We start from the raw sequence: 12,955 nt of genomic DNA, 5'->3' as shown, positions 1-12,955 counted from the left end.
ATCTGAACTGAAATATACATGATGAACGGGCACGGGTGAATTATAGAATATTATACATTACATAATATATAGAATAAATCAACTCTCTAGCTTTGATTATTGATGAAAAAAGTTTCAAATAGTGTTTGGTTTATTGTTTCAGAACAGACTGGAATCTCAGTTAAAACACACACAATCCCTAACACCTGGAAAAATAAAAAGGAATTTCTAATTCTAATTCATTTTGTTGTATTCTCCACAATATATCAGTACTACATGTATAGGATCTGTGGGAATGTTTTAAAGTCTCTTCTGATAACCATGACTGCATTCATTTCATTCAAAACACAGCAAATAAAGGAATAGTATTAGTTTAAAGTAATAGTTTTTGTTTAAATATTTTAAAATCTAATTTATTTCTGTAATATTAAGCATCATCCTTCAGAAATCATTATATTCTGATTATTCATCTAAAACATTATTAATGTCCTTAATCACTTTTGATTAAAGCATCAAAAAAAAAAAAAGATTACTTGTCTATCATTTCTTTTCCAAACATATACTGACTCAAGCTTTTAAATGATATAGTATATAATGTTACTAAATATTTCAAATAAATGCTGATCTCTGGATCCATGAAACATTGTGAAAAATGTACTCAACTGTTTTTAACAGAAAAAATCTGAAATGTTTGTTGATCAGTATATTATTCTGATTTCTGAAGGATCATGTGACTCTGAAGACTGGAGGAATGAGGCTGAAAACACAGAAAGAAAAGACACTTTAACACACACACAGAAAACAGCTGTTTGAAATAGTAGAAATACTGAACATTATTGCTGTTTTTGCTGTACTTTGGATTAAATAAATGGAGGATTGTGCAAAAGAGACTCATTTAAAAAGCATTAAAACTCTTACTGTTCAGAACTGTTGACTGGTAGAGCTTGAAAACACAGCACAGTTCTCACAGGTTCAGTCAACACTGCACTGGCTCCTATCAAACATCAGAGAGATTTTAAAATCTTATTAATTACCTATAAAGCCCTGAATGGTTTATCTCCTCAATACTTGAGCGAGCTCTTATCACATTATAGTCCTGCACGTCCGCTGCGTTCTCAAAACTCTGGCCATTTGATAATACCTAGAATATCAAAAATCAACTCATGGCGCCAGATCCTTTTCCTATCTAGCACCTAAACTCTGGAACACTCCCCGTAACACACGATGTACTCGCTACACTGTAAAAAGAGATGACCTTCATTGAAAACCAGAAACTAGATGACCCTGTGGACAGACAGATCACACACAGCACACACACTCACTCACCACACTCACACACACACACTCACTCACACACTCACCTCCACTCACACACACTCACTCACTCACACACACTCACTCACACACTCACTCACACACTCACTCACACACACACACACACACACACACACACACACACACACACACACACACTCAAAAATTGAACATTGAAGTTAAGTGCTGGCGTCCGGTCAGAGGAGAACTGGTCTCAACTGAGTCTGGTTTCTCCCTGGTTTTTCTTCATCCTGTACGGATGGGGTTCTGTTTCCTTGCCGCTGGCGTGTTTAGTTGGGGACACTTAATCTCTAGTGATTATCGTCAAATTGATTACAGAGACCGTCTCTGCACACACAATCTGTACTGTTAAAAGCGCTATGTAAATAAAAGTGATTGATTTACTGTTTTTATTGAGAACACAAGGCTACTTCTGAAGGCCCGCAATAGAGAAATATCAGCCAGATGTTCAAACAACATCCCCTGTTGACTGTAAAACGACCACCTCTAAGTAACGATAAAGCTGATATTGAGTCTTTCAGAATGAGTTCGGTTCAGAGCAGAAGAAGAGCCAGAGACGACAGCAATGAGAATGACCAGCGCTTCTCCGTTGTATAACTGTATTCATGAGTCAGAAGCATATTGACAGTTTTCTAGTACATGTTTTCATACAGTGATTCTGTTCTCCGCGTTTCTGTTTTTAAAAGACTTTTTTCTTTTTTTTATTATAAAATGACAGCGATTGTTCTGTTGATGGAGTTCTGCGCTCTCCTCCGAACGCTGCCGGAATGTTTGTCTCTGTCCTTCTGGAGCGCTGCGAGATTCTTCAAAACGAGTCCGTCTGTGCGCTTTCCTCCCGCTCAAAATAACACAAGTCCTTTCCTCGTCTACAGCACAAAACCCTCGGAGGTGGAAAATAAGAACACTTATCAAAGGACACACACACACACACACACACACACACACACTCACATACACAGGCACACCTTCGAAGGCAATATATGTGCATCGCCATGACAACAGCGTCTCTGTGGCAACCGTGCGACGACGACGATGTCATCGAGTGACGTCATAGCGGCTGGTCCTGGTACGGAAAAACGCTCAGAACTCTGTCTCAGTCTAAGGGTAAAATACTGATTAAAACAATAGTGAGGTTTAAAATAATGATAATACGAGTTATGATAAAATACTACATATAACTGGTGTAAATACACGGCCTCTCATTCAGAAAGATAACAGATGACAGCGGTGGACTCGAGCAGCTGATGAATGGACTCCGTCTCGTGAGTGGTTAGTGTTCTTCAGAGAAAGTCTTTGAGCTCTTGGTTCAGTCGCACAGTCTCTGCTGGATCCGAGCTGGGCTCAGAGAGGCGTCCGATCTGTGCGGGACTCTCTGGGAGCGTCCTCATCCACGCCGGACTGCTCCAGACACACCACGGCCGCTCCAGGCTTGACCGCTCGGCTGCTCTGTCCAGACACAGACACGGCAGCACAGAGAAATAAACTCTGATGAAACATTAAATAATAAAGAAAACAGTGCTTAGAAGTTGTGCCTTGTTTTCTAGTATAAATATCTAAACGTTCTTGAATTGAGATGCATTTACTTGACAACTGAGATATTAATCCCCATTTCTAAACAACACAACCAATCAATTTTGTACATTTTTGCTTAAAACAAGCAAAAATATATCTGCCAATGGAATAATATTAATTCAAAAGGCAAACGAGATCATTTTTCTCATTTCTTTTTGTTTTCAAAAAACAAGACATTTTACCTGTAAAATAAATGCATCTTGATTAAAGAAATGTTTTTGGCCATATAATGATATTCTAAGGAATATTGTTAGACTCTTTCCTAACCACACACTATGACTTGCGATAAAAGGTATCTTTGCAAAATTTTTAATTTAAAAAACTCACAGTGAACCAAAGAGTGTGTATTCCATAAAAGAGATGTTATCAGTCATTCAGTAAGTAAATTTAATGATGTTTATGAATTATATTATAAACATATCTATTTCGTAGCGTGAGCGGTGCGCTTGCAGAGAGAGCCCGCCCACACACACTTCTGATTGGCTGTGAAATCTTGTTGCGTCCCATGTAGTATGGACACGATGTTACACACCCAGTGCCTTTTTTAGTGCTACAGTCTTACAGAAACTATGATATATATAGGCTCCATGAACAATAAAAATGCCTTCCAAATATCCTTCTTGCCATTTCCGTATTAGAAGTCTCTTACCTTGTGCTTTGGACACCTCAGAGAAAAGTTGTCTTCATTTAGAGAGCAATCTAGATTGAGGTTAGAAGAAGAACGATTTAGCCCTGGTTGTCAGTCACTCACAATGAGGGTTTTGCTTTATTAAACAGGAGTGCAGACTAAGGTGATGCCACGTCTCACCTGCTTCCATGGCACACAGGTAGTGGTACCTCAGCGTGCAGCCTTTACTGTAGCAGCCAAGTGTGGAGCCCACCATCTCACAATGAGAACAGCTCTGAGGAGTGCAAAGCGACAGAAGCATTACGGGTCTGTATGGTTGAGACAAGTGACATTTTCACTAGAGAAATTAAATCACGATTAAAGAGTTCTTAAATATTTCTATAATGCAATAATTTCACATGCAATCTTCAAAATTAAAAACAAAACACCAAAGGCAAGTGTCCCTGTACCAATTAAACTGTCTGAAAATAGATTTTTTTTCCACTGATCTTTAACAATTAACCATTCAACTTTACAATGTAGATGTAAGTTATCAATTTATCAAAAAAATAAATAAAAAACTTCTAATTTAAGTTTACTTACAACAAACCTCACATAAATCCATTATAAAACATGTCATATTTAGCTGCCTGTGCCCTTAAGCAAACAACAAATTCTAAATTAAGCATAGATGAGTCCTTAAAATATTCAATATTTTTTAAGTTTTAAACTGGAAAAAAACCAAAAACATTTTAATGTGCTAGTTCTGACCACACTAATTTTCACACCATAATAGCAAGCCAACAAATTGCAGCGCCTTCCACTTACTGTATCTCTAGCACCATCTAGTGCCTCCTGAAGGCCATACAGTCTTCCATTGACCAGGTATATGCCACTGGTCCAAACGATGCAGCCCTCGTGCACCCACAGCTCCTCGGGGTCCAGAGGCACAAGTGGGAGCTGGGCCAATTGGGCCATGGGGCCTAGAGAGTCCAGGCTGGGAGGCGGGGGCTGGAAGGGCAGCGAGGCTTTGCTGTTGATGGGGACAGTTCGAGGTAAATCTTCACTGGACTTATGTCTTCGTTTGAAGCGTGGATGGGATGTCAGTTTTCTATGCTGGGGCCTTTCAACGTGCATCTGCTTCAATATGATTTCACCCTCCAGTTCTTGAGCTTTGGATGTGCCCAAGCCGCTAGTCAGTTCTGCAGCCGGATCCCAGGTGTGAGCCATTACCTTCAAGGTGGAGCTGCTCACCTTAGCATTCTGGAAAGGCATTTCTTCACCCACGCTGGAAGAAACAGTGCCAATGGTAGTGGCTGGGGATGTTGGGTTTGTTGCTTGACTTACTGTGCAATCGCTATCTGTAAATGACTTGACAATCTGAGGTTCCTGTAATCTCGTATCCTGGGGAGTCGTTTCTGCCGGTATGGATGTCATACTGAAAGCTGTGGTAGCTGCCCCATGGTGGGACAAGGTTTGTCGCACTTGAGGTTGATTCTTAGGAGCTTGGCTGCATACTCAGCAGGGTAAAAAGGACCATAGAGATCCCGAGATGTTTGTAGTTGGCCCATTTCTGGCAAAGGCAGCATAAGAGGCGACCAGCTTGCCCAGACTCTGATATCACAGGTCCTTATGCGACATATCCAGATGTAGGAAGTGTCTTCCCTGACTGCAAAGCAGAATCGACTGGCTCTGAAACCCAGTTTTCTTTTGTTCTTTCATTTTCCTTTTCTTTTCTAACAAGCTGAGATGACAGAGGAGTATTTAATGGGCCATCAACCACCAAGTGACCAGCTTTGCCTCCACCTTTTGATTTTTCATCATCTGCGTTAATGATTGTACAGACAGCCCCAATCTCTGCAATCTTCTTCTCCACATGTATGTAGGAGCAAAACATTACTCCTGGCATCTGAGAATATTCCACATGGGCTGATATTTCCCCTACTGCTCGCCTGAGTGTCCAGCTTCTCTTTAGAAGTCATTCCTCTTCTTCTTCTTCTTCTCTGCTCACCAAGAGTCTCGTTGTCCTCTTTTGTCTTTTTCTGTCTATGTCTTGCAGGCTTTAGATCCAACTCTGGCCTGGTCTCTTCACTCTCTACATCCACTTTCACCACTTGGGTTTGAGCAGGAGGTGTCAAAGATGGACAGGGTTTCTGGTCGGGTGGAGTGGATATTTGGGGCATTTCACTTGGAGTGTCTGGGATTGGGACAGACTGAGGTTCAGCTGTGGGTGAGGGAAGAGAAGCTGCAGGTATGCTTGTTGCTGCATTCTGAATTTGTGCTTGGGCACGTTTCTGCTTATTCACACTGCCCACTGGGCGACCTTTTTTCTTACCTGATGGAAAATAACCTTTGGGGACAATGTTTTCCGATGTTTTAGAGTCTGAACTCAACCTAAGAGAGGTCATCTGGTGCTGAGTAGCTCTGGACAGAAGGTGGTGTCCAGGGCTCTGACTATGGCCAGTGGTGGTCCCATAGTAATCCCCACCTGGGTAATCATCAAAGCCCATTCCAGTCTCTTGAAGTTTTTGCCTCAGCAGGTTTGCAGCCGACTGCTCACCTCGTCGGGTTTCCAACTGCTGATACGTGTTTGTGAACTGCTGTATGTCAGACAATGCAGAAGAAGATGGAGGAGGGGATCCCTGCACAGGACAAGGTAATGGAGGAGCTGGTGGAAGGGGTCCTAACAAAGTAAAATCATCCTTATCGCTGTCACCCAATGACCCTGAAGATCCAGCAGCACCTAATCCAAAGTCAAAGTCTTTTGGCATACTTCTGAGGCCACTGGTACTAGAAGCTGTTGCACCTGGTTTAAGGGTCTGAGTATCACAGGAAAATGCATCTTCAACTGCTCTGTATGGTATAAGATCATCTAAAGTATGAGAATCATCAAGGTAAGATAAGCATGCCTCCTCTCCTTGAGGAACACTTGAAAACGATGTACCACCCTCAGTGTCTGGCATATCAGAGGTGTAATGAGATACCTCAGAGAAGTCAGGTTCCATGTGACTATTGTTGAAATCATTTTTTTTCACACCCGGAGTAATTTTCCGCACAATTGCCTCAAGTTTTAGACCATGACCCTTTCTTGGAGGCATAAACTTTGCTTTGGACTGAGGAGGTGAAATAGAATGCTGGGTTTTGGGAGATGGCAATTTTGTATTAGTATCAGTACTGACAGAACAACTGTTGGTTACAAGTCTAGAATCAGAGTGGGACTGAGATAGTGGGGAAGGATAAATTGATCCTGGTCGCTGACCTGGAACATCCTGATGCTGCCTCTTAGCTGGAATAGGAGAAATAAAAGATCTAACTCTCCTTCTCATGATTAAAGGGTTGGTTTCAGCAGATGTTCCAGTTTTGCTTGCTCTTTGCCCCTGCTGAATCCCTTGGTTAGTCTTGCCAGTGTGCCCAGCAGGGCTAATAGCACCAACTGGAGTTAGTGAGTGGAAAGATTTGGCCATGTCTTCTGCACTCTTATCTGTAACATCCTCTTCTCTAAGTTTGGGGCCAGCATTTGCAACTGGCTGAGAACCTACAGGCTCGTGAGGGACTGTAGTGGGTTGTCCAGCTCCCTCTCTTTCAGGATAAGTGTCCCACATTTTCATGTCAAAGTGTGTACTGGGATAAGAGTGCTGTCGAGATAGGTGATGCTGACTAGGCAGAATATCACTTGAAGCTTGAGATTTACACTTCTGTTCTAAAAGTCTCTGAGGAACGTGCCTATCTATTCCTCTTAGCCTTTGTCGATCTGGGAGTCCAGTCGGGTCTCTCATGAGGAGGTAAACTTTGTGGAAACACTTGTAACTTGTTAGTGGATGGTGTGGTTTTAGAATATGCTGATACTGTGTGGAATGGTTGATGAGTTGAAGGAAGGAGATCATTTTTGGTCCATCCATGGTGTCAGAGAAACCATATGCTCTGAAACCATCAACAGCCTGCGATAAAGACTGGTGCCTTGGTGGTGAGGACAAGGGATTTGAGGACATTTGCAAAATATATGGCAGGTTGCTGGTGGCTTCACTGTTGCCTTTGGCACTGCTGGTCTTTTCTATATGAGAATCAACATCTACAGGGGGATGAAGGAGCTTATTAGGTTCCTTACTAGGTGGCGTGCTGCAGTAATCATCTGTGTTCTGTCCTGCAATTTCAGTCTTTGATGAATCTTCTTTGTTTTGTGCTTTCTTTGCTTTTATTTCTTCCTTGCAACCTTCTTGCTCATTTGATCCAGATGAAGAAAATGGCTGCTGAATGACTGAGGGTCCAGAGGTCCCAGAATGTCCTCTCTCTCTTTCTGGTGTTGTTCGTCGAGAAGGAGACACATCACAGATTACAGAGCGCCTTCCTGAGGATGTCTGAGACTGAGTATGACTGACAGGGCCAACACTGCATGCCAATGGCTCAGCTTCCTGTAAAAGCAGTTGTTCCACAGCGGAAGGAGAGGTACCATATCTGGATGGTTTTCTGTGCTGCAGAGAATAGTCAGCCAAGTTAATGTGCTTTGAAGGAACTCCTGTTGTAAGATCTAAAGACTGCTGGACGTGGGAGGACTGGTTGGGAGACAGACTGGTTTTGCCTTTTTCTAAAGAGATCCCATGAGTCACATTGGGCTTATGTGCTTCAGAATCCCAAGAGGGATGAGGAGGTCCTAAAACAATATCATTTTCTGGTCCCTGATTTTGACTTGCATTTGGTGTTTTTCCAGAGGCCATTTGACTGAATTTGACATTAAGTCCACTTAGAAGTGTTTGAGAACCCATTGCATGTGAACTCAAATTTTCGATCATACTATATGGTAGTCTTGTTTGATATCGGGGCTGTGATGTATCTTGAACACTAGATGTTTGGTCAGGTCGGCCATATCGTCTATCTAAGTGATGACCCTGGAGCACTTCTTGCAAAAAGACTTGGAAACGATTGCTGAAACTGAGAACTGTTATCCTGACTTCTTGAGACGATAGTCCTCCCTCCTCCATAGCAAAAACCCCAATATCCTTCCTACCAATAGACCCATAGCTGGCCTGCAGCTGATGATAATTCTGGCATCTATTTGTTCCCATACTACTCACTAGTCCTAACTTTCCTTTGCTTTTTGCAGCATTATAAGGTACCTCAGGATTACTGTATTTAAATGATGCCAAGTGAGATTGAGAGTTTTGACCAAATTCTTGTTTAGGGGAAATATCATATTGCGACACATATGTTTCCATGCACATCTCCCCTTCTCCATTGTGATTTCTAGTCTCTCTTAAAACTTTCACATCACGTTGGTCCCCAGGATTGCTGTGTTTGTTTGAGTAATGAGAAACACTGTAACGTGGAGATTTGGCACCCGTTTGCTTGCTTGATTCAGTATTCACTTCAGATCGAGCAGAGACAATAACTCCAACACCACCAACATGTTGCTCTGAGACATTCACATTTTTACTCAGCTTTTCAAACTGCTGTGGATCTGTCTCTGCTTCATCCTTTGTGGGGGGGACTGAGAGTCTGTTCTCTGAATTCTCCCTATCACAGGAAGGATCTGCATTTTCAACTTCACATTCTTCATCTTTTATCATTTTGATCTGCTGTACCTTTGTTCCACTTTCATCATCATTACAAAGGTCTTTTTCTGCTACACAGTTTGGATGTGCTGAGTGAATAGGAGATGGAGCAGCAGGGGGATATACTGGTTGTTTTGGGCTGAGATCTGCAGCAGGATGAACTGATGGTGGTGATGAGGAGGAGGAGTCAGGGTTTCTGGTGTCTTTGCTTGAGACGGTTGTTTTGAAGCTGTTAAAATGACTCCAGTGTTGACCTGGACATCAATTACTTGTTGACTCACTTCTGATGGCAACTGACCCTGTGATGACGGGTAGCTTTGTGGCTCAGATTCATTGCTTGTTCCACTTGCCTGCCTAATTCTCTTATGTTCTACTTGTTGATGCCCTTTTCCTTCCAGCATCTCAGAACTCTCTTCGTTCACGGAGGTCTGACGCTGACGTTGGAATTTCCAGATTTGTTTTGGTTGATAGGTAAAGACTGAGATCCTTGCTGAATCTGAAGGTGATGTGCACCATCTCTGCTCTTCTTCTGGGGGCAACACAGTGTCTGTTAGAAGCATGTGCTGCACTGTATTAGGTAGATTCTCCACTTGAGATGTCAGAGCATTGAGACTATTTAGACCAGGGTCCTGCAAGAGTTTGTCATGAGGGTACAGGGAGCCATCTTCCCCTAGACCACCCCGAAGACTTAGTCCCATTCTGTTCTGACTCACGGCAGCATGACTGATCCCTGCACCGTGGTTTAAAACAGCCGCTTTAATGCCTGCGCCACTACCACAACTACTGATGCTGCTATTTGAATTGGGAGTGGGGCTCAGCTGATGAACAGCCTGTAGAAGACGTCCATGGCTTTGGCTGCTGCAAGCATTTGAAACTGAGGGGTGTGACGATTGCTGCAGATGACTAGCAGCACTGTTTCCCTCAGAACTCCCCATTAGAGGAGACGAAGAGGAGCTGCAGCTTGGAGACTGTACAGCAGACGGAGCAGGAGAGGGATTAGATATGGGACTGAAGTTCTGATGAATGTGAGCCTGTTGACTTTGGGAATGCATAGGTGATTTGGCGAGGTCTTGAGAGGGGTGTGAAGTCAGAGCAGGGCTGGAGGACACAGAGGAATGGGGCAGTTTGGTGTGCAAGTGTCCTTGATGCTGCATTTTGAGGGAGAGGTCATAGCCTGCTCCAGTGTTATGCTGGGTGGGACGCTGGGAAGGGGGAGCATGTTTGTGAAGGGACTGGGATTGTGGTGAATATGCTGCTGATGTGTAGCTTTGCCCCATATTCTCACAGCTGTTTGAAGCAGATGAACTTGTATGAGTATTTGGATTAGACTGAGTGGGAGAGTTATTCAATTTGGCATCTGTGTTGCTGCTGCTCGCGTCATATCTTTGCGGTGGGGAGTTATACATTCCAGTAGAGCCTGAGGTTGCATTAAGGGGGCCGTAGTGTCCAAACTGAGGGGGGATCCTATTTCCAGAAAGCGGGTATGTCCGTTGATGCTGACCTTGGTGCAATCCTTGATATTTCTGACCATGCTGCCGTTGATGCATCTGAGCACCTGATTGTACTGAAGCAGTATGAGCCAGACTGTATTGCTGGGAAGGAGAAAAGCGAACCAGGGCCACTGCTATTACTACCCCCCAACCGCAGAGGCACTGCCGAGCCATAATCCATAGAGTAGGGAGAAATCATTCCAGAGGATGATCCTGAACCAGATAAGTGGTACTGATGCGGCGGATGTCCATCCACGTTTGAGTATCTAAATCCAGCGCCAAACGCTGCTCCACCCCTTCTGCTTCTTTCTCGTCCACTCACGGAAAAATAATAATCCACACTGTCCTTACGGGTACGAGTTCCTCCTCCTGCTCCTACACTGTGAGCATTTCCCTGCGTCATCTCTCCAGTTGTTCTTCTGGAGCCATAGCCGTGTATAGGAGGAGCATGTAGAAGATGCTGTTGGCTCCGCAAGTGCAGGTGCTGCCCATGACTCTGCAGGGTAGGTTGAGCTTGCTGTATGGCCGCATAGTCCTCTGAGTTTCTAGGAGATATCTGAAGGTCCGAAGGGTGGGGTTGATACGGGGAACCGACAACACTTGCTCCCCGGCTAAACCCCGGATGAAGAGGAACTGGACTGTTGGGAAAGTTCTGCATTTTGTGTGTACAGTTTTTCCAAATGCTGCTATTAGCAACCCTTCTTATCAAAAGAATCCAAATGGCAAATTGGAATGCTTAGTATTACAAACTCACAAAACTCACATCTGTAGCAGCAATATTGGAGGCCCCAGCAAATGTTGTGAGGTTTAGAAAGCCAGGAGATTCAATTTGCTGCTCGAGTTAAAACGTAAAGACAATGTGAAAGCGGTAAATGCAACAGCTGCACATTCATTCACAGAAACAGTGTCACAAATGCCACTATGTGGTTTTGGCACTAGACACAAAGAGCTCTGTAAAAGATGAAGAATGAAGGTTTAGTGTTATCACAAAATGTCTATTAGGCAAGAGGTAAAAATACTCCACCAAAGTAGCAACTCAATTAAGTTTCATTAAGAGAATGTCAATATCTTGATACTGTAGTGTGAAACATCTCCTTGCCATTTGGTAACTCAATGCGAATGGATGTGGATAGCAGCCATGCAGTAGAATTATAAGAGTTCAGTAACAGGTTTGCAACAGACAAATAAAAAAATCTTTCTCCAGTTGGCACATGTATTCACTGACACTGAAAATAGCTTGAGAAAGATCAATATTTCGAGATCATGACTTTTTTTCATATTTCCTGTGTAACATGGATTTTCGGCACGTGCTCAAGCCAGATTTCATGAAGATCTTTGCCAACAATTTATTTCCAGCTGTATCCAAACATTTGTCTTTTTCCATGTTAGTTATACAGTCCAGCAAGTTTGTTGTTTTCTTTGATCGCCCAATCCTTGCCCATTACTGTAAGGTGTTTTTCAGTGTAGCTGGTCCTAGCCTTGGGTTTTCTGTGGTCAGTCCATGCTATCCGGTTACACTTTTAATGATAGCGTCTTTCTCTCTCTGGAATCAGGAAGCTTGAGATGTTCTGAAAACAGAGGGAAAACACAGCAAATATTATTCATTGAGAACTTTGCTTTAGCGTTACATTAATATCTTTCTTCCATCCAGAGGTGATAGAAAATGCTTTTCATCGGGTTGCTATTGTAGTGTAGACATGCATGTGGTCAAAGCTGCTAACCACCTCTGCTCCTACTGACCAAACATGTAATAATTGTGGGCCGTGTTGCTGAGAAGCGTTAGACAAGCAGGGTTTAACTAGAAAGTCTGTCCACTTGTGACCAGATTGACAAAAATGCATGTCAAAACCAGGCCTAAATCTGAACACTATCTGTTTGTAGTTAGTCTACATTAGGGCTGGGCAATATATCATATCATATATTCATGTAATCAGTAAAGCTGGTTCTTTGATTAGCGGTAAATCTCCATCACCTGTTTTCAAATGGAGCAGCAGTTAATACAGAGCCGTAGATCACTGACAAGCTACGCAATAGCTTTCAGTTTTGCAGGTGATTCATTTGCGATACTGACTGCGATATTACAGAGCTTGTGAGTGATCTACGGCTCTGGAGATTTACTGCTAAACAAAGAACCAGCTTTACTAACGAGATGCACATGAATATATTGTGCAATACATTGCCCAGCCCTAGCATACATCCAAACATTTAAATTGCCAAAAAACCCTAAATCTCATTTTCTGAGATGAATTCTGATTCATGAAAATTTTGTCAATCACTTACCCCTATATCGTTCCAAACCCATAAAAGCTTTGTCTTCAGAACACAATTCAAGATAAAACCTTTTCTACTTGTATTTACACTGATTTAAACAAAGCCGTGCATCCCTGTGGCATGGCTGACACAGAACTGAACTATGTAGTTTGTGT

General features: G+C 42.8%; 1 pseudogene; it reads right to left on the bottom strand.

Annotated features, from left to right (window-relative positions):
• Nucleotides 1-1,899: 1,899 nt before the first annotated feature.
• On the bottom strand, nt 1,900-11,388 carry LOC122341525 (annotated as a pseudogene).
• Between the last annotated feature and the right edge of the window lie 1,567 nt (nt 11,389-12,955).

The sequence above is a fragment of the Puntigrus tetrazona genome, chromosome 3 (assembly GCF_018831695.1).
Source record: "Puntigrus tetrazona isolate hp1 chromosome 3, ASM1883169v1, whole genome shotgun sequence".
Lineage (NCBI taxonomy): Eukaryota > Metazoa > Chordata > Actinopteri > Cypriniformes > Cyprinidae > Puntigrus > Puntigrus tetrazona.
This window is presented reverse-complemented; position numbering and strand designations above follow the sequence as displayed.